General features: G+C 40.1%; 1 protein-coding gene and 1 pseudogene across 3 annotated transcripts in view; one reads left to right on the forward strand and one right to left on the reverse strand.

Annotated features, from left to right (window-relative positions):
- EFCAB11 (EF-hand calcium binding domain 11) overlaps positions 1-21,391 on the reverse strand; it is a 165,998-nt gene that overhangs the window by 82,088 nt on the left and 62,519 nt on the right. The window lies entirely within an intron of this gene.
- On the forward strand, positions 20,705-21,363 carry LOC100992524 (ras-related protein Rab-42-like; annotated as a pseudogene).

Below are 21,391 nucleotides of genomic sequence, written 5' to 3' on the forward strand. Positions count from 1 at the left end.
GTTCTCTATAAAAACATCCTGAAAAGATATTCTGGGAAAAAGGGCAGCAAGTGCCTCACTCATAAACCATGTGGAAATGAGAGAGGCCTGTGCAGAATAGGTTTCCATCATATATTATACGTCAATAAAAAATTTATTTAGATATATTTTATTATATGACTGCTTTAATTTTGTCTTGAACACAGAAACATCAGTCATATTTACAGAGCCTCTTGGAGGAATGTGTGTCTGTGTGCAGCAAAGGATTCTTTAAAAGATGGGTATTTGTTAGTTGGCACATATGAGGTTGATAGGTTCAGGCATTCAGAAGTTTTGAGGGAATCTTTCTGACTTTTTTTTTCTATTGAGCAGGGACAATAATTTTTCTCTGTAATATTAGCTTGAAATTTAATGACTTAAGGAGGCTTAAAGAACTCTTAAATTTAATTAATGATTGTAAAAGACTTAAAGATCTGCAGTGAGACAGAACTAGAAAAATACTGAAAATTGTAGCCAGAGTGTGTATGGCCAGCCAGTCTCCTTGTATGAGGTAAGCTCATCTTTAGAGTGATGCCCCTACTTTGCATTATCCTATAATTTGCACCTTTTCCTCCCAAATCTGCCAGTTTTCCCATGTTACTAATGTACTGACCTCTCCTTTCTATTACCCAGTAATTTATACCTTTTCTTTAAGTCCGTCATATTCCCTGCATTACTAACATACTGACCTCCCCTTGATATTATCCTGCAATTTACACCTTTTCCCCCTGACTCCATCAGATTTCCCATGTCACTGCTAATGTACTGACATCGTACAATCTGTGCTGCATTTCTTGCAATTTGTACTCATTTTTCAGAAAAGGTGGGGAAGAGCTGCACTGTTCCTGTGTCTAGGGTTAAAGAACAGAGATTGCTGAGAGTGGGTTCTCCAGATCCCACTGCAGCCCTATGACGGGGCTCCGATTTGGGAAGGCTAGGCAGTGATTACATATGGAGAGATGGGCCCTGAACTAATGGCTAGAACTGATGAAAAGGAAGATGTAAATTTTATCATCCATTCCTTTAAGAAAGTTTCAGGGGTTCCACAGAATGACAAAAGTCTGTAACAGCCTAATTTACATTACCATATTCTTTTCCTTTGTGTTCTTATGAACAAGATGCCTTCTCATATAATAATTCAACAGTTTCTCTCCATTTGTTCTATTGCTATTTGCCATGTTTCCTCCTGGCCACCTACGTTGGGTCTTAAACAATTCAGTTGATAAGACAAAGGGAGGCAGGGTTAAGAACATTCAGACCCAGAAAGCCACACGCACAAAGACACAGAGGTGCAGGTCTAAGCCTTTAGGGAAGCTGAAATACTTCCGCATGGGTGGGGCACAGTGCAAGTAGGAAAGAGTGCCTTGTGCAGGGGTCTGGGTAGATACTCCACTGACCCAAGGCTTTAAGCAGGGAGAGTACTGCACTGCTATTTGAATTCAGAATAATCTCTCTGACAGTGATATGGAAGATACGTCAGAATGTAGATGATACTGGAGGTATGGAAACAAAGTGGGAGAGTGAGCAATAAGCTCATAAGAAAATGAAGGCAGGTAGTACGGGCTGAATTGTGTCCCTCAAAAACTCATATGCTGAAGTCCTAACCTCCCAGCACCCTAGAATGTGACTGTAATTAGAGATAGGGTTGTTAAAGAGGTGATTACATTTAAGTGAAGTCATGCAGGTGGGCCCTAATCCAATATGACTGTATCCTTATGAGAAGAGATTAGGACACACACACATACACACAGACACACACACATGTGGAAGAATATGACTGTATCCTTATAGGAAGAGATTAGGACACACACACACACACACACAGGGAAGAATATGTGAAGATACAGAGAGAAGGTAGCCATCTGCAAGCCAAAGAGAAAGAGCTCAGAAGGGACCAACCCTATTGCTTTCTCAGATTTCTAACCTCCAGAACTGTAAGAAAATAAATTTTGCTGTTGTTTAAGCCACTGTATTAGTCTGTTCTCACACTAGTATTAGTATTAGTATTAGTATTAGTCTATGTCACAGATAAAGACATCCCGAGACTGGGTACTTTATAAAGGAGGTTTAATTGACTCACAGTTCCACATGGCTGGGGAGGCCTCGTAATCATGGTGGAAGGTGGAGGAGGAGCAAGGCACATCTTACATGGCGGCAGGCAAGAGAACTTGTGCAGGGGAACTCCCATTTATAAAACCATCAGATCTCGTGAGGCTTATTCACTATCACAAGAACAGCATGGGAAAAACCCACCCCCATAATTCAATTACCTCCCACCAGCTCACTCCCATGATATGAGGGGATTATAGGAGCTACAATTCAAGATGAGATTTGGGTGGGGACACAGCCAAACCATATCATTCTCTCCCTGGCCCCTCCCAAATCTCATGTCTTCACATTTCAAAACCAAACATGCCTTCCCAGCAGTCCCCCAAAGTCTTAACTAATTTCATCATTAACTCAAAAGTCCACAGTCCAAAGTCTCATCTGAGATAAGGCAAGTCCCTTCAGCCTAGGAGCCTGTAAAATCAAAAGCAAGTTAGTTACTTCCTAGATATAATGGGGGTACGGGCATTGGATAAACACACTCATTCCAGATGGGAGAAATTGGCCAAAACAAAGGGGCTACAGGCCCCATGCAACTCCTAAATCCAGTGGGGCAGCCAAATCTTAAAACTCCAAAATGATCTCCTTTGACTCCAGGTCTCACATCCAGGACACGCTGATGTAAGAGGTGGGTTTCTACAGCCTTGGGAAGCTCTGCCCCTGTGGCTTTGCAGGGCACAGCTCCCCTCCTGGCTGCTTTCACAGGATGGCATTGAGTGTTTGTGGCTTTTCCAGGTACACGATCCAAGCTGTCAGTGGGTCTATCATTCTGGGGTCTGGAGGATGGTGGCCCTCTTCTCACAGCTCCACTAGTCCCAGTGGGGACTCTGTGTGGAGGCTCCAACCCCACATTTCCCTTCTGCATTGCCCTAGCAGAGGTTCTCCATGAGGGCTCTACCCCTGCAGCACACCTCTGCCTGGATATCCAGGTGTTTCCATACATCCTCTGAAATCTAGGCAGAGGTTCCCAAACCTCAGTTCTTGACTTCTGTGTACCCACAGGTCCAACACCACATGTAAGCCTCCAATGCTTGGGGCTTACACCCTCTGAAGCAATGGTTTCAGCTGTATATTGGCCCCTTTTAGCCACAGATGGGATGCAGGGCACCAAGTCCTGAGACTGCACAAAGCAGCAAGGTCCTGGGCCCAGCCCACAAAACCATTTTTTCCTCCTAGGCCTCTGGGCCTGCGATGGGAGGGGCTGGCATAAGGGTCTCTGACGTGCCCTGAAAACATTTTTCCCGTTGTCTTGGTGATTAACATTTGGCTCCTTGTTATTTATGCAAATTTCTGCAACCAGCTTGAATTTCTCCCCAGAAAATGGGTTTTTCTTTTCTATTGCACTGTCAGGCTGCAGATTTCCAATTTTTTTATGCTCTGCTTCCCTTTTAAATATAAGTTCCAATTCCAAACCACATCTTTGTGAATGAATAAAGTGGAATGCTTTTAAGAGTACTCAAGTTGGCTGGGCGCGGTGGCTCACACCTGTAATCCCAGCACTTTGGGAGGCCGAGGTGGGTGGATCAAGAGGTCAGGAGATCAAGACTATCCTGGCTAACATGGTGAAACCCCGCCTCTACTAAAAATACAAAAAATTAGCCGGGCGCCGTGGCAGGCCCCTGTAGTCCCAGCTACTCGGGAGGCTGATGCAAGAGAATGGCGTGGATCTGGGAAGCGGAGCTTGCAGTGAGCCAAGATTGCGCCACTGCACTCTAGCCTGGGCAACAGAGTGAAACTGTCTCAAAAAAAAAAAAAAAAAAAAGTACTCAAGTCACCTCTTGAATGCTTTGCTGCTTAGAAATTTCTTCCACCAGATACCCTAAATCATCTCTCTCAAGTTCAAAGCTCCACAGATCTTTAGGATGGGGGCAGAACGCCACCAGTCAGTGTAGTGCACATGCAGCCCTGGACATCTAAGGGCATCACAGACCTGTTATTGCTCAATCTCAGGTGGCTGAATGCCACTTGTCCCTCTAAGAAGTTGGGGGATGCTGACTGCTCGGGGTTCGTGTAACTAGTTAGCATGCCACAGTCTTGTTCGTTATCGGAATTAAACAGACAAATTACTCCATCAACTAAGAACTGCCATGCAGGGGAACTGCCCTTTTATAAAGACCATCAGATCTCATGAGACTTACTATCACGAGAACAGCACTGGAAAAACCCGCCCCCATGATTAAATTACCTCCCACTGGGTCCCTCCCATGACACATGTGAATTATGAACCTACAATTCAAGATGAGATTTGGGTGGGGACACAGCCAAACCATATAGCCACACAATTGTGAGGTACTTTGTTACAGCCAACTAAGATAGCACGGGTCAAGAATGTTGAGGTGGAAAAAAATGGAGGCAGATATGGGTGGTAGATGAGACAGAATTTGGTGACCAGTTGGTTATAAGTGGTCAAGAAAAGAGGTTGATTTAGAGGTTCCAGTTATGGGTAACTGGGTAAATGGTGGTATCATGAACCAAAGAAAGTTACACAAAAAAGGAGAAGGATCAGCAGGTTAAAGGTAATATAAACCATTTAGAATATGTGGAGTTTGAGGGGTCATTGAGGATACCCAGAGAAAGACGTTCAGTAGGAGTTGAAGATGGGGGTGAGACACTGAGAAAACCAAGCTGAGCTAAAGGAATGGAACTGGGAGTCCTCCATGTGGGAGTGGAGCCTGTGAGTGAAATATCCCAGAGAAGTATACTGGTAAGGAAGAGAAAATTGGAAAGGGCATGCAGGCAGAGGGCCATTCACCAAGGGAGAGTGGGAGCATTGGCTGTTAAAGGTCGGACTCGACCCAAGAGAGCAGTGTCAGATGCCAATGGAAAAGGGCATCTCAAGGAGGTCATTAGTTTGAATGTTGAAAAGGGTTCAAAGACTGAAGGGTGAAGGTTACATTTGGCAACTGGGAGGTTGTTGGTGAGCACAGCAAAATTATTTCAGTGGAGCTGGTAGAAGTGACAGCCATACTGTACTGAGTTCAGAAGTAGAGACTGTGGGGAAATGAAAACAACAAGCAGACTACTTTTCCCAGAAGCTTGGCTGAGTTAGAGCTAGAGAGAAGGCAGGGCCCAGAATGGGTTCTATTACTAGCATCAGTGGTGGTGGTGGTTGAGGAGGAGGGAGAAAAAGAGGAGAAGGAGGAGATGGTTCCATTAAACAGATGAGGCTGTATTTAGATCATATCCTAAGGTCAGAGGGTGCTGGGCCTCTTGGACATGCTATCTCCAAGACAGGGTCAAACATCATCATTACAATGAGTTATTCCTACTCCCATTTGGGTAGCTGATTAGGACGGGGGAAATTTCTATTCAAAATATGCACATGATTATATATGTAAGATGTGTTTTAAAAAAAGTAAAAAACAAAACAACATGTGCATGGGTTCAGATAGTCCATTTGTAGAGAATTCTTGATAGACTTCTGTGCAATGCAAGGCAGATTACATTTGTTTGATATTATGAAGGGTTAAGTTGGGGTCACGAGAAAAAAGAGGGGGGAAAGTAAATCAAGGAAGAGGTGAAGAGAAACTTTACCTCTTGGCAGCGCTGCCTGTCATGGCTAAAGTTAAGTGAATTCCAATCCCCGTTTATGCATCTGCTCTCCCAGACTGCAAGTTCCTTGCCTGTAGGACATGTCTTGTTCAGTGTTGTAACTTAGAGCACCTGCACAATGCCAGGCTCCTGGTAGAAGCCCAACCAACACTGAATGAGGAAGCTCTACAACAGCTGTAGGACCAGATCTTCATGAACTGATGCCTACATCCTGCTTACAAGGCAAGAATGAGCCCACGGACTATCCACAATTGATGTCTACATCCTCTCGTAAGGCTAGGATAGGTCAGAGAGGCATGACTGACTGAGATAGTCAGAGTACTATCTACTCCCAGAGTAGATGACCAAAAGTTTTTTTTTTTTTGAGATGGAGTTTGGCTCTGTCGCCCAGGCTGGAGTGCAGTGGTGCGATCTCAGCTCACTGAAACCTCTGCCTCCTGGGTTCAAGCGATTCTCCTCCCTCAGCCTCCTGAGTAGCTAGGATTATAGGTGTGTGCCACCACACCCGGCTAATTTTGGTATTTTTAGTAGAGACGGGGTTTCATCATGTTGGTCAGGCTGGTCTTGAACTCCTGACTTTGTGATCTGCCCGCCTCGGCCTCCCAAAGTGCTAGGATTACAGGCATGAACCACCGCACCCGGCCAACCAAAAGTATTTTTGAGTGAAGTCAAGGTTACATGCAGTGAAATCGGGTAATGGGGCCAAGAAGAGGTTCTAAAAGGGCAGAATAAAGTACACTGGATAGGATTACTACTGGGTATAAGAAATCTAAAGATAATTCAGAACGAGGTGGCGAAAGTGCACATGATCTTATTTCCTTGCTTCTCTAACACCATTTTCCACAATTTAAAAATTTCTAAATTTGCAAAGCATCTTGCAATTGTTGGTATCTTAGCAGTGTGTCACAGTTTAACAGGCAGAACTTTTTCTGTCATTAGTGGTACATAATATGATGGTGCCCCTAGAATCAATGGTGTCTCAGATTTACTAAAATATGGTATTTTACTCCATGAAAGGGTTTGGCAGTTGTTTGGATCTACTGTTTTAATTAAAAGCACTCAGCTTTAGCAATGGGTAAATCCTAAATACAAATCAGAGTATCTCAAAAGGCACCCCTTCATATATTAAGACATTGGATAACTATTTTGAGAGGCACTGCACACTTTAATTTACCACTCTCAACCTCAAAACACTGAGCAGTAAGAACTCTGATTGGCAGAAGCACTGTGGAGCTTTATCATAAGTAATGACATGTAAGTCCCAAAACTCAATAATAAAAGCCTGATTATTACCACTTTTGTTCAATTGCTTCCACGTGTCTTATTAAATTTGTACCTTTCTTCCAACGCTACAGAACATTGGTCATTTTCTCAAATGGATAGGGGAAAAAACAAAGTTTGAGATTCTATGATTTCAAAAGACAGATGACTAGGAGAAAAATTCTAGCTTGCAGGTGGGACGTACTAAAAGATGATCTGAGCAATGTTTTGAGACAATAATCCTTTCATTAGATGACCCCTGTGGTAGTGTGGTATGTGGGGTTTGTATTGCTTTCAGTTTTTACAAAGTCAAATCTAAAGCCATATAATGGAAATGCATTCTATTTTAACTGCCAGGTATGGGATGAATTAATTTACTTGCTTATTTTTAAATGCGTCTACTGGCCTTTAGAAGCTATTATTTATATAAAGGTACTTCTGAACTTTACAAACAGGTCAGATGCTACCCACTATTTAAATATTTACAATAAAGTATTAGAGATGTATAAAGCAACAATCCATATCCAAAACAAGAAAATAAAAGATGAAAATCATCTCCAAATGCCCTTCTAAATCACATTTACATCATTTTTATAGATTTGTTTTATCGTACTGTATTAAAATATATTTTCTCAAAATATTCAATTACATGAATGTCTAAATATATCTTCACAGCTTTATATATAAAGAATATGGAGTACATTTTACATAGCAATCAATATCTCTACTTTGAGCAGTTATTTTAATGATTATTATAATTCAGTATCTAACTTTTTTTAAAAACTGACCTAAGAGACAATAACAAATGTGGGTCATTTATCTCAAACTTCTTTGAGGTCTAAATTCATTTTCTTTCTTGGCTCTTCTCATTTTCATCTTGTATCTGACCACTTTACAAGACACATGTCTCTTCTTTTCCATAGTTCCTTTTTCATTCTTTTTTTTAATTGCTTGTTGCTAAGCAATGTGCATAACATTAGGCTATACATTTCATTATCTTAAGACAATGTCTACTTGGTATTATTTTCTTCTATTACTTTACCTTGTTTGAATTAACCCAAAATGTACTTTCTGCCTTGTTTTGACCTTTCTTTTGCCGAGACATGATCCCCCCATCTCCCTGTCCTCTGATCATTACTAAACTGCTATTGTATTCAATATTTAGCCCATTTTTTTTCTGTTCTCCACTGTTTTTGTTAAGCTCTGGTGGACAAACTCTTACATCATATGACTATTTTTCTTTTTAGTGTACTCGATCCTACTTCCTTCTTTTATATTTAAAGGCATTAGAAAGACACCTTTTATGAAATTCAGTTCATTTCCTATTATTCTCCTTTTATCACTTTTGCTATTCTAGATGTTGGTTCCTTTCAGCATCATAGCCTGTGTTATTGTTCTTTTCCTGACACTTCTTCTTTATGTTAGTGATATTATTAACTATGCTATAATCCTATAAAACCATATTCCTTATTCAATTTAAATTTGTTCTATTTTTCAGTGAGTTACAATGCATTTAATTTATCTGGCTATGGTAAGCTACACACAAAAAAACATAAACATGCCACCCCTCCAAAAAAAAAAAATCAAGGACCAAACAAACAAAAAAACTCCCAAACACTTCAATTACTTACAAATATATACCATAATTTTCTTTTACATATGTCTGAATAAGTATTTTTGAAGAAGACTAAAAGCATACTTTACTTTTGCCAAACCAAGTTAATTTGTAGGCTAATTTGCACTGCTGGGCTCATATAGACTCTTATTCCTATTATTATTCATGGAGACAATAATTTTTAAACGAAGGCGTGGACGGTTTATGATTCAAGATTACCCAATATTCAGCTTGACTCACTCTGAGTATAACCTTATAAGCCTGCATTTTCTAATTATAAAAAGAGAAAAGTGATGCTTCTTCCCCTATTACAACACAGGGATGTTACAGAAAACTTTTAGCAAAATTCATTATGTATAAACTCTCCAGAACAAACCTGTTCTATCAGAAATGCCAAATATATGTGTGGGTACACATGTCAGCATTAGTATATCCTCTTTTAAGATTTGGCCTATTAATAGTTTTTCAGTTTCCATTTATTCTAAACGTTGTGAGTATACCTTTCTTAGTATTTACTGTATGACTCTGCTATGTTCTGAACATTTGTGTCTCCCTAAAATTCATATGTTGAAACCTAATAACCAATGTGATGGTATTAGAAGGTGGGGCCTTCATAAGAGTAGGTCACAGGGAAGAGCCTTCATGAATGGGATTGGTGCCCAAGAGGCCCCAGAGCACTCCCTTGCTCCTTTCCACCACGTGACACACCATTCCATGAACCAGGGAACAGGCCCTAACTATACACTGAATTTGCCAGTGAGTGCCCTGATCTTGGACTTCCCAGCCTCCAGAAGTGTGAGAAATAAAATTCTTTTGTTTATAAGCTACCCAGTCTATGAAGTTTTGTTATAGCAGCTCAAAGGGACTAAGACAAACTGCATTCTCCTGAATACTGGACTGCATAGGCAGATGAAGGTGCTCAAGTTCACTGATGTCATATTAAAAGAGTCTTAAGAATATTTCAAATTGATCCTAAACTGAGACTTCACTTCCGTTTTTCTTTTCTTTTGAAGGTGGTTTATAATTAGTTGAAAAATAATGAAATCTAAATAAAATAGAAAAAATAAATACTAATTACTTCACAGAAAAAAAAATGATAAAAACACACCAGCTGTGTCAGTCTATAAGCTCTACGACTTCTTGAGAGGCAGTTAGTGTAGCTGTTGAGAGCGGACTTTGGGGTTAGTCTGCTTGGTACTTATCTTGGTTATTTCACTAAAATGAAACTAATACTACTTGTGGGACAGTACAGCACGGTGGTTAAAAATAAAAACTCTGGAGTCAGACCACCTGGGTTTGAATTCTCACTTAACCACTTACATAGATGCCTACATGCACATGGAAAGTTACTGTGCTTCTGCATCTCATCTTCCCCATCTATAAAATGGGGAAAGGATAGAAGTCAGAACCATGGTCCATCAGGTCCACTGATGGGTGGTACCACAGAAATCACAAACACACGTCACCCTCTCCTGTGGTCTCCGCAGGCACCCTGAAGTGACTATCCCAATTACTCTGCATTCTTATTACCCTATTTATTTATTTATTTTGCATTTAGAACAACTGGTGATTATATGGTTGTTATCATTGGTTTAGTTTACTTGATACTGTTTTGCCATTTAATGTTACAGAACAAAATTGTCTACTTCACACCATATCCCCAACTGCCTAGCTCAATGTAAGCAAGTAACAGTTGCCTCAATAAGTCCTTGTTAAAAGAAGTAAAAGGCTGAATAACTGAGCTCTTCATCAACCCCTATATTTAGAGATACACAAAAATCTCAGTTTCTCCAAAATCCACTCTCTACCCATCAATAAAATTTTTATCTAAACTATTTTTAGAACTACTTATATTTTTGGTCTACTTTATGACTTGGCGCATATATACATATTCTTTTTTTTTTTTCTTTGTCACCCAGGCTGGAGTGCAGTGGTGTAATCTTGGCTCACTGCAAACTCTGCCTCCCAGGTTCAAGTGATTCTCCTGCCTCAGCCTCCTGAGTAGCTGGGATTACAGACATTCACCACCACACCTGGCTAATTTTTGTATTTTTAGTAGAGGCGGAGTTTCACCATGTTGGCCAGGCTGGTCTCAAACTCCTGACCTCAGGTGATCTACCCACCTCGGCCTCACAAAGTGCTGGGATTACAGGCATGAGCCACTGTGCCTGGCCTGGAACTAATATATTTTTGAATTCTACTACCAACCATACAAAATCTGTTCTAAATTTTACTTGTCTTAAATTTTCCTTCATTAAAGAGTAAAGGTATGAAGTTGAAAGTGTGCATGCACTTGAATAAAAATAATTTCAAACCTGGGTCTACAACCAAGATCGGTAGCATTAAACATAGGAGCATGTATGCTTAGGGTTACACAAGCATTGTAGTATTACTATAATCAATTAACAGAACTTTGACTTCTATTTATAATCCTTCCAAAAACTGGTTTGCTCAAGAGCACCTGTGTGGAGTGATACTGGTTTTCTAATCCCACTTCCCCTTTCAAGCACCTTTTTTCTACCCTACAAAAGAAAGGCACATTTCTTACCTAACATGAATCTTACAATCATGCATTGCCTGAGTGTTGAAAAACTTCCTGGGTGCCAGAGGGACGAATAAAATATTGGTATTCAATGCATTATAAACTCTTCATTGAGAGGTTCAAATACTACCTTGTCTTATTATTTGTTTCTGCTAAGGGTGAAGCACAATGGGAAATGTATGTGGGGCATATGTTGAGATGGTCTAAATTCAAATATGTTATAGAATACTGATCATTTTGATATAGAGACTTTGACTCTTTCCCCACCATGGACAAAGAATGCACTGCCCTGGGAGAAACTCCTACAGAAGGAAGCCAAGAGATCATCTGTGAGAAACCATCTGTGATGTTTCATTTCATCCAGGTGAAAAACCTACAGCAAGTTTCTGTGACTTCTCTCACTCTCTCTTTCTCTCTTTTTTTTCTCTCTCTATCCATTCACTCATCTACTCACCTTAAAATAAGGTTGCTTAAGATTTATATAAGCAATGATGGGAAATACCGATTTCCTACAGAGTGTACCTTCTTTGAATTTTCACTGTTCTTAGGAACAACAAAAGGCCTGGTGAATGTTCTACCCACCTCTCAGTCTGTGGCTCAGTTACATATAATATACAATTTAAAGAAGGCAGAGCTAAAAAGTCCTACAGCTACCGCTATGGTTTGGATGTTTGTCCCCTCAAACCTCCAGCTGAAATTTGATTCCCAATGTTAAAAGTGGGTCCTAATGGGAGGTGTTTGGGTCCTGGGGGTGGAACCCTCATGAACAGATGAATGTGCTCTCTTGGGGGTGGGGGTGGGTGAGTTCTTACTCTATTAGTTCCCAGCAGAGCTGGTTGTTAAGAAGAGCCTGGCGCCTCCCCACTCTTTCTTTTGCTTCCTCTCTTGCCGTGTGATCTCTGCACATGCCAGCTCCCCTTTGCCTTCCACCAAGAGTGGAAGAAATCTGAGGCCTCACCAGATGCAAAACGCCCAATCTTGAACTTTCCAGCCATCAGAATTTTTAGCCAAATAACCCTTTTACATTATAAATTATCCAGCTTCAGGTATTCCTTTAAAGCAACACAAATGGACTAAGATAGTTATCTTAACATAATAATATTCTAGTACATCTTTGAATAAAAGAAATTGATATTAGAGGAATGTTTTGTAGTTTCTTGAAAATTTGTTCAGACTCACAAAAGAAATACTGCCATTAAGCTTTGTCAAAAGGTGACTGAATATATAAATATAGTCATCACTTGGTATCCATGAAGGACTGGTTCCAGGACCTCCCATGAACACTAAAATTCATAGATGCTTAAGTCTTTACTATAAAATATTGTAGTATTTGCATATAACCTAAGCACATCCTCTTGTATACTTTAAATCATCTCCAGATTATTCATAATGCCTAATACATTGTAAATGGCATGTAAACAGTTGTTATACAATATTGTTTAGGAAATAATGACAAAGAAAAAAGTCTGTATATATTCAGCGTAGATGTAACTTAAAAAAAATATTTTCTGTCCTCAGTTGGTTGAATCCACAGACATGGAACTTGCTGATATAGAGGGCCAAATGTACATTTACTTTTTATTTGGACACAAATGCCAAGTCACCTGTCACTTCTAAACCACTTCTCTGTTCATTTAATTATTCTTCCCAAGTACCTGTTAGATATAGACAAATTTAACAGCATTGTGGAATCTACTACAAATAATGTCCATATAGTCAGGTACAGTGGCTTGCATCTGTAATCCAGCTACTCAAGAGATGGAGGTGGGAGACTGCTTGAGGCCAGGAGTTCAAGACTAGCCTGGGCAACAGAGTGAGACCTCATCTCCAAAAAAGTTTTAAAAAACTAGCTGGGCATAGTAGCACATGCCCATAGTCCCAGCTACTCCAGAGGCGGAGGTGGGAAGATTGCTTGAGCCCAGGAGTTTGAGGCTATAGTGAGCCATGCTCTCACCACTGCACTCCAACCTGGGCAACACAGGGAGACTCTGTCTCTAAAAAATAATAAGAAAACAGTAATTTTTAAATGCCCTTAACAAAAAAAAATTATACAACTGTATATCCTCTAAGCCTCACATTTACTAATGGTACAATAGTTCTATTTTTACTATTGGTCTACTGCATATCATCATCACATTAACAGGGTAAAGGAGAAAAATATGATTATGGCAACATGAGCAGAAAAAGCATTTAATAAAAGTCAGTATTTATTCATGATAAAATTTCTTAGCAAAGCAGGAGTTCCCTTAATCTAATAAAGGTTATTTATCCCCTAAAAACATAACAAAACACAAAAACCTATTGCATATTCCATAGTTAATGTGAAATACTAAAGTTTTCCCTCCCCCCACCAAGATGGGGAAGAAACAGGATACCTGCTCACATAACTTTTATTTATCACTATGTGGGAGACCCTAGCTGATATAGTAAGAAAAGAAAAAGAAATCAATGACATAAGAATTGGAAAAGAAGAAATAAAACTACTATTATTTGAAGATGACTTGATTGCATGCCTAGAAAACATAAAATATATACTATTACAATTACTAAGACGAAGTACTAGAATAAGTTAACTTAGTATTATGTACTGAATGTGTGTGTCCACTCCTGCTCTAAATTCTGTGTCGAATCCCTCACCCACAATGTGACAGTATTTGGAGGTGGTGTCTTTGGGAAGTAATTAGGTCATGAGAGTGGGACCATCATAAGGGATTAGTGCTCTTATAAGAAGAGCAAGAGATACCCCACTCTGTGCACATGTCCAGGAAAGGACCCAGAAGCACACAGCCAGGCAGGCAGCCATCTGCAAGCCAGGAAGAGCCTCCTCACCAGAACCAGACCATGCTGGCATCTGATTGCAGACTTCGCAGTCTTAAGAACTGTGAGAAAATAAATTTCTGTTGTTTAAGCCACCCAGTCTATGGTATTCTGTTATAACAGACGGACTAGACTAAGACATTCAGTCATGCTGCTGGTGTAAGACCAGCATATAAAAAACAATTGTATATCTAAATAAGTAGAAAATAAAATTTAAAAATCTATATAACTACATAAAAACCAAATATTTCAGAATTATCTGATAAAATATGTGTAAAACTTTTACATTAAAACTACAAAACAGCAAGGAAAGTTAAATAAGACCTTTAAAAACAAAAGGATATACTTTATTCATGCACTGGAAGACTTAAAACATTTTGGCATTGTCAGTTCTCCCCAAATTGATCTAGTCTAAAGATTCAATATAAATTCAATTAAAAACCCAGCCAGCAGGCGCGGTGGCTCAAGCCTGTAATCCCAGCACTTTGGAAGGCTGAGGCAGGTGGATTACGAGATCAGGAGATCGAGACCATCCTGGCTAACATGGTGAAACCCCATCTCTACTAAAAATACAAAAAATTAGCCAGGTGTGGTAGCGTGCGCCTGTAGTCCCAGCTACTTGGAGGCAGAAGAATCGCTTGAACCTGGGAGGTGGAGGTTGCAGTGAGCTGAGATCGCACCACTGCACTCCAGCCTGGGTGACAGAGCAAGACTCTGTCGAAAAAAAAAAGAAAGAGAGAAAGAGAGAGAAAGAGAGAAAGAAAGAGAGAGACAGAGAGAAAGAAAGGAAAGAAAGAAAGAAAGAGAAAGAAAGAAAGAAGACAGCAACTAAAAGAAAGAAAGAAGGAAAGAGAAAGAAAGAAGACAGCAACTTTTGGGTTTGAAGTTGGCTTCTTGTTTTATTCTTTTTTTTTTTTGGTGGAAATTGAAAAGCTGACTCTAAAATTTATTTTAAAACACAATGGGCTAAAAATAGCCAAGATAATTCTGAAGAAAACACAAAGCTCTAGGACTTACACTGCCAGACATCAAGATTACAAAGTTATATAATAAAGAGAGTGTGATACTGGCACAAAGATAGACAAACAGACCAATGCAACATAACAGAGAGTCAAGGGAAGAGTTAATGTTGCAGCCTCAAATCTGAAGGCAGCCTGTGGGCAGAACTGCTTCTTCCCTGGGGGACCTACATGTTTTCTCTTAAGGCATTCAACTGATTAGATGAGGCCCTCTCACCTTATAGAAAGTGATCTGCTCGGTCAGGCGTGGTGGCTCATGCCTGTAATCCCAGCACTTTGGGAGGCCAAGGCTGGTGGATCACGAGGTCAGGAGATCAAGACCATCCTGGCCAACTCTGTGAAACCCCGTCTCTACTAAAAATACAAAGAAATGAGCCGGGCGTGGTGGCGGGTGCCTGTAGTCCCAGCTATTCGGGAGGCTGAGGCAGGAGAATGGCATGAACCCTGGGGGCGGAGCTTGCAGTGAGCTGAGATCGCGCCACTGCACTCCAGCCTGAGCAACAGAGCGAAACTCCGTCTCAAAAAAAAAAAAAAAAAAAAAGAAAGTGATCTGCTTTACTCAAGATCTACTGATTTAAGTATATCTTAAAAATATCAAGACTGGTTTTTGATCAAACACTGAGGCAAATATGACAAATATTAAGACAAGATAAAGGGAAGTGGCTGAAATGCAAGTGTTACACCATATTATTCTCCATACTTTTCTATGTTTAAAATATTTCTAATGGACACAAAGAGATCAAAGTATGTATTTAGTATCTCGATATTTGGAAAGACTCCTGGTTTATTGCAGTTTTGGTAATTTACAGCAGATACACAATTCTCAGAGACAGCCCAAAGAGTCAGAAAATTTAATCAGGCTTAGAGATTAAATATATCCATTAACTTTTTAGTTAGCTAATTATTATAACCTAAACCTAAGGTCGGTCTGGATACCTTCTTCACATCCTAAATAACCCACAGAAAATCTCATAGATTTGAATTAACAAAGATCAAATACCATACTAATATAAACAGATTGTTTTTATAGTCTTTAATAAATTCATTAATTTATTCAACATGTGCTCTGAACTAACCTGAACATCCAGAGGTATTCAAGAACAGACAACATCACTGCTCTCATGAAGCTTTATAGTCAAGCCTGACAGATAGACAATAAGGCAACAAAAACAAAAATCTTCCCTGAGATTTGCTAACTGCTATGAATGACATAAAACCAGGCAGCAGAGATTTACTGGGGATGGGAGATGGAGTGAAGTCACTTTGGATAGGAAAGGCCTCTCTGATGATGTGATATTTAAACAGGGAACTACAAATGCAAAGATCTGAAATAGAAGGTAGCAAACAACTAGATACACATGATCACATAGGAGTAATAAATTAGACATAAGCTTTCTAAGCCTATGGAAACACAGGGCCATTTATCATGTGTAGTTTGAAGTTTTGGAATTCTTTTTAAAAAGTAAAACTAGAAATAATTTGTTTTCTATCCATAAACATTTAAGTAAGTGTCATGCCTAGGTCATATAGCATGACTCCTTATGTGGTATTTAAGTAAAAACAGTATTAAGGTATTAAATTGAAATAAAGTAACACTGAAAATAAATAACAAGGAATCCTTAAGGTATTTACTGAAAGAAACCAGTAAAAGTCAACCTTTTTCTTACATATGTACCAACCATTTAGAAAAGACAACAGACTGTAAATATATTCCTGGGAACAGGTGTTATGGAATAAAGAAAGCAAACTTAGGCAGGGATCAAAAAAGCAGGTGACTACGAACAGTAAAATAATATTACAGTAAGACATTAAACATCTGTATCATATTTCAGCACGTGTTAACACTTGCATTTTTCTTGAAGCTATAATATATTTTCTTGGAAATGGATATAGCAAATAGTGAATCTTCTCATTTCAATTCTAAAAAAATAATCTAAAGTATACTTGTAGAGAGGCAAGCTCTTAGTTATCAGCTATATCCCAGATGGCCCTCTAGCAGCATTTAAAGGCCATGCCCTTAAGTCACTGTTCAACATACTGAGGTAGATAATACGGCCAATACAATGATGAGAATTACAAAGAAGGAAATAAAACAGAAAATGCTGTTGCTATGGTCTGAATATTTGTGCCTGCCCCAAATGCATATGTTAAAACCTAATCACCAATGTGATGGCTGGAGGTGGGGCCTTTGGAAGGTAATTAGGTCATAAAGGCTGAACCCCCATGAATGGGATTGGTGCCCTTATAAGGGGCTGAAGAGACTAGAGTTCTCTCCTTTCACCATATGAAGACTGTAGTAGGCTGTTTTTGCATTGCTATAAAGAAATATCTGAGCTTAGATAATTTATAAAGATGAGGTTTAGTTGGCTTATGGTTCTGCAGGCTTTACAGGAAGCATGGCGTTGGCATCTGCTTGGCTTCTGGGAAAGCCTACAATCATGGCAGAAGGTAAAGCAGGAGCAGGCATGTCACATGGCCAGAGCAGGAACAAGAGTTGGAGCAGGGGAAGTGCTACACACTTTTAAATGGCCAAATCTCACAAGAACTCACTAACATGAAGACAGCACCAAGCCTTGAGGGATCTGTCCCCATGATCCAGACACCTCCCACCAGGCCCCACCTCCAGCATTGGGGATTACAGTTCAACATGAGATTTGGGTGGGAACAAATGTCCAAACTATATCAAGGACACATTTAGAAGGTACCATCTGTGAACCAGAAAGTGGGCCCTCCCCAGACTCCAGATTTGCCAGCTCCTTGCTCTTGGACTTCCCGGCCTACAGAAGTGTCAGAAAAAAATTTCTGTTGTTTATAAGCCACCCAGTTTATGGTATTTTTATTATAGCAGCCTAAATGGACTAAGACAGCTGTCCTGTCTTTGTTTATAAAACCATGGCGCTGTGATACTGTCTCTGTTTGCAGTTCTAATTGCTAAATTTCAGAAAATACCAAAAGGGAAATACAGAAAGAACCATGGTAGTAAATTAGTGGTCAAGGACCAGACAAATGGAAAAAACAATTCAAATTCTCCAACCCAGAAGAAACACAGAGGCAGAGAAAAGCCTATGAGATCAGGAAGGGTTTGCGTGATAATTAGAATGATTTTTCAAATCTGAAAATTAAGAGCCATGAAACAACACTGAAGATTAAAAGGGGCTGTATGAAGACAATTTCTTCCTTTTTTTGACAATTTATTTTAATCACCATTTTAAGGAAATGTATGGAACATCTTATTCATGAGGTGAGACAAAATGAAAGTAATTTTCAAAAAAACCCATATAAAGTATTGGATAAAATCATGGATTCGAAGCCTTACTATGAATCCTGTTTTACTACTTATTAGCTGTGAAATATGAGACAAATTTTTTAACTTCTCTATCCCTCAGTTCCCCATCTATGAAATGGTGATTGTGAGGATGAAACGAGTAAAGGGCTTAGAACAGTGCTTGCCAAATGGTAAGTGCTTAAAAAACTTCAGCCACACCTCCACATGTAGAAAAAAGTTAAGACAGCAGACCTGACTGCAATTCTGCTTACAAGCCTGGCCCTTGACTGGCATCTGGGAACTTGGATTTCAGGAAGGTTCCTACCACCATTAACTGGTAAGAGTTGATCACTGTGCTTAAAACTGTTTGTGCAAACAACATGGCTCCCACTGAATACTTGCTTTCCTTCTGCGAGTCTGAAATTTTGGCACATGCCAGACAGAGAATGCCAATGTGATCAGCCCACAATTAAACCCTGGGCACTGAGTCTCTACTGAGCTTCCCTGGTTGGCACATTTCACATGTTTGGTCACAACTTACTATTGGGGAATTGTGTTCTCTGTGACTCCACTGGAGGGGAACAATGGGAAACTGGCATCTGGTTTCCCCTGGACTTCACCCCATGTACCCTTCCCGTGTGCTGGTTTTGCATTGAATCCTTTCACTGTAATAAATCATAGCCACGAATACGACTGTAGGCTGAGTCTTGGAAGTCCTTCTAGTGAATCATCAAATCTAGCATTGGCCCTTGGGGACCCATCAACACACTCGGACACAGTTAATCAATTATTTTGTCGTAGGTATAAGTACTATAAAATGCACTTTTATAAATATTGAGTTCAAGTTCAAGAAAAGTGATTTTTAGATATAATACCTTGATAAAAACAGAAACACTGCATGATTTCTTCTCATAAATAATGAATGCAATAAAAATGTTAAGCTTCAATGACATGATCGCTAAATTACATCAGTATTTCCCAATACTATGGTTTTAGGTTATATGAAAATAAATATTTAGCTTACAACTTCTAAATGATATTCAATATAAGAGCAATAAAAGGTCAGAAATACTTGGTCATATTCTTTAAACAGCAATAGAAGATAAAGTAAAGCTAAAATGCCAGAATTACTAAGCTTTAGAAATGCATTACTAATTTTATATATTTTCTATATCTCTTACAAATAAGTGATACTCTTTTCTAACACTTAATAAATCTTATTGTCTACCTAATAAATCAATATTTGGAAAGCAGAATTTAGAAGGAAAAGTTTGGGAGACAAAGTATTTAAGAATTCACATGAGTTTCTGTTTTTGGATACTCAGATCAACTCCCCACTGCAAAAAACTAAAGATGCTGGATAAGACACTAAAACAAAACCACCTTAAAAGGACTGAAAAATTAAAAAGAGCTGCCAGGCCAAATTCTTGAGGCTAGCTTGAACCCAAAGAGGTTAGTGGAAAGAAAGTGGGCATTCCAAAGCCACCTTTGCCCTGAAGGCATTCACTCACATCGTGCACTGGGGCTATGGTCTGGTAGCCTCATGGGGGGACGAGGCCAGAAGTGAAGACCCAGGACTTTGCCAATTTGGATCATCTCACAGGATAACTTTCCCACATTAAGCTGAAATCCAAAGGACTACATGAAAGTTTGCCTGGTGCTGAGCAAAGGAGTAAGAGAAAAATGAAATAAAAAACGATCATTCACCCCTGAGAAGGTATGAGTGTTGACTGACCCTCACTGGGAGAGTCCCTGGGATCCTGGGTCTAAACATACCTTGAGTGAGTACAGAAACTTCCATCTGTGGATTTGTTTTAATATAGTCCTGTACTGACTGTGCTACAAGGAGCCTGGCAAAAACACATAAACCACTCTGATTTCATCCTGGGCTTGTGGAATTCCTCATAAATTATTTTTCAAGGTCGGTGAGCTCCAGAAAGTTGAATACAAACAAGTTTACAGGGAAACTAGTCACCATGAGCAAGAACCAGCAGAAGCAGACATAAATAGACTTCAACTAGAGGTTCTATGTTTAAAAATAAATAACTTGAAGTGACTTCAGGGAATAGAAAACTATAAGATGTAACATAGAGGATTTTAATAAATGGTTATAACCTTTTAATACCTTTGTACTTTTAATTCATTAAAAATACTTAAGAGTTTGAGATATCATGGTAGAAATCAGTTTTTCAAAGTAGCAGAAAACAATGTATTGTCAAAAGCAAGAGGTTTCTGATTATGTTTATAATTAAAGTTATAAAATTTCCAAGGCAATATTTTATTTATATTAAAATAGCAAAATCTGTACCAAATATAAAAAGAGGGAATTCTCCCTAATTCACTGTATGAGGCCAGTATAAGCTTGAAATGAAACAAAACAAGAAAGGAAAATTACAGCTCCATTTTAGACACACACACACCACGCGCACATGCACACACCACCCTAAGTAAAATATTAGCAAACTGAATCCTACTGTGCATTTAAAAGATAATAGGATAGGGACGCGGCCATGGAGGCCGAGGGCTGCCGCTACCAATTTCGGGTCACGCTGCTAGGGGACGCGGCGGTGGGCAAGACGTCGCTGCTGCGGAACTACACGTGGCGGGCGCGCCTGGCGCCCCGCAGCCCGAGCTCGAGCACGAGCCCACGGTGGGCGCCGAGTGCTACCGCCGCGCGCTGCAGCTGCGGGCCGGGCCGCGGGTCAAGCTGCAGCTCTGGGACTCCGCGGGCCACGAGCGCTTCAGCTGCATCACCAGGTCCTTTTACCGGAATGTGGTGGGTGTCCTGCTGGTCTCTGATGTGACAAACAGGAAGTCCTTTGAACACATCCAAGACTGGCACCAGGAGGTCATGGCCACTCAGGGCCCGGACAAGGTCATCTTCCTGCTGGTTGGCCACAAGAGTGACCTGCAGAGCACCAGCTGTGTCTCAGCCCAGGAGGCCGAGGAGCTAGCTGCCTCCCTGGGCATGGCCTTCGTGGAGACCTCTGTTAAAAACAACTGCAATGTGGACCTGGCCTTTGACGCCCTCACTGATGCTATCCAGCAGGCCCTGCAGCAGGGGGACATCAAGCTAGAAGAGGGCTTGGGGGGTGTCCGGCTCATCCACAAGACCCAAATCCCCAGGTCCCCCAGCAGTAAGCAGCACCCAGGCCCATGCCAGTGTTGACTCTAGGAGAGAAAGGGTTAAAGCAGTC

Source organism: Pan paniscus, chromosome 15, assembly GCF_029289425.2.
Source record: "Pan paniscus chromosome 15, NHGRI_mPanPan1-v2.0_pri, whole genome shotgun sequence".
NCBI classification, from domain to species: Eukaryota; Metazoa; Chordata; class Mammalia; order Primates; family Hominidae; genus Pan; species Pan paniscus.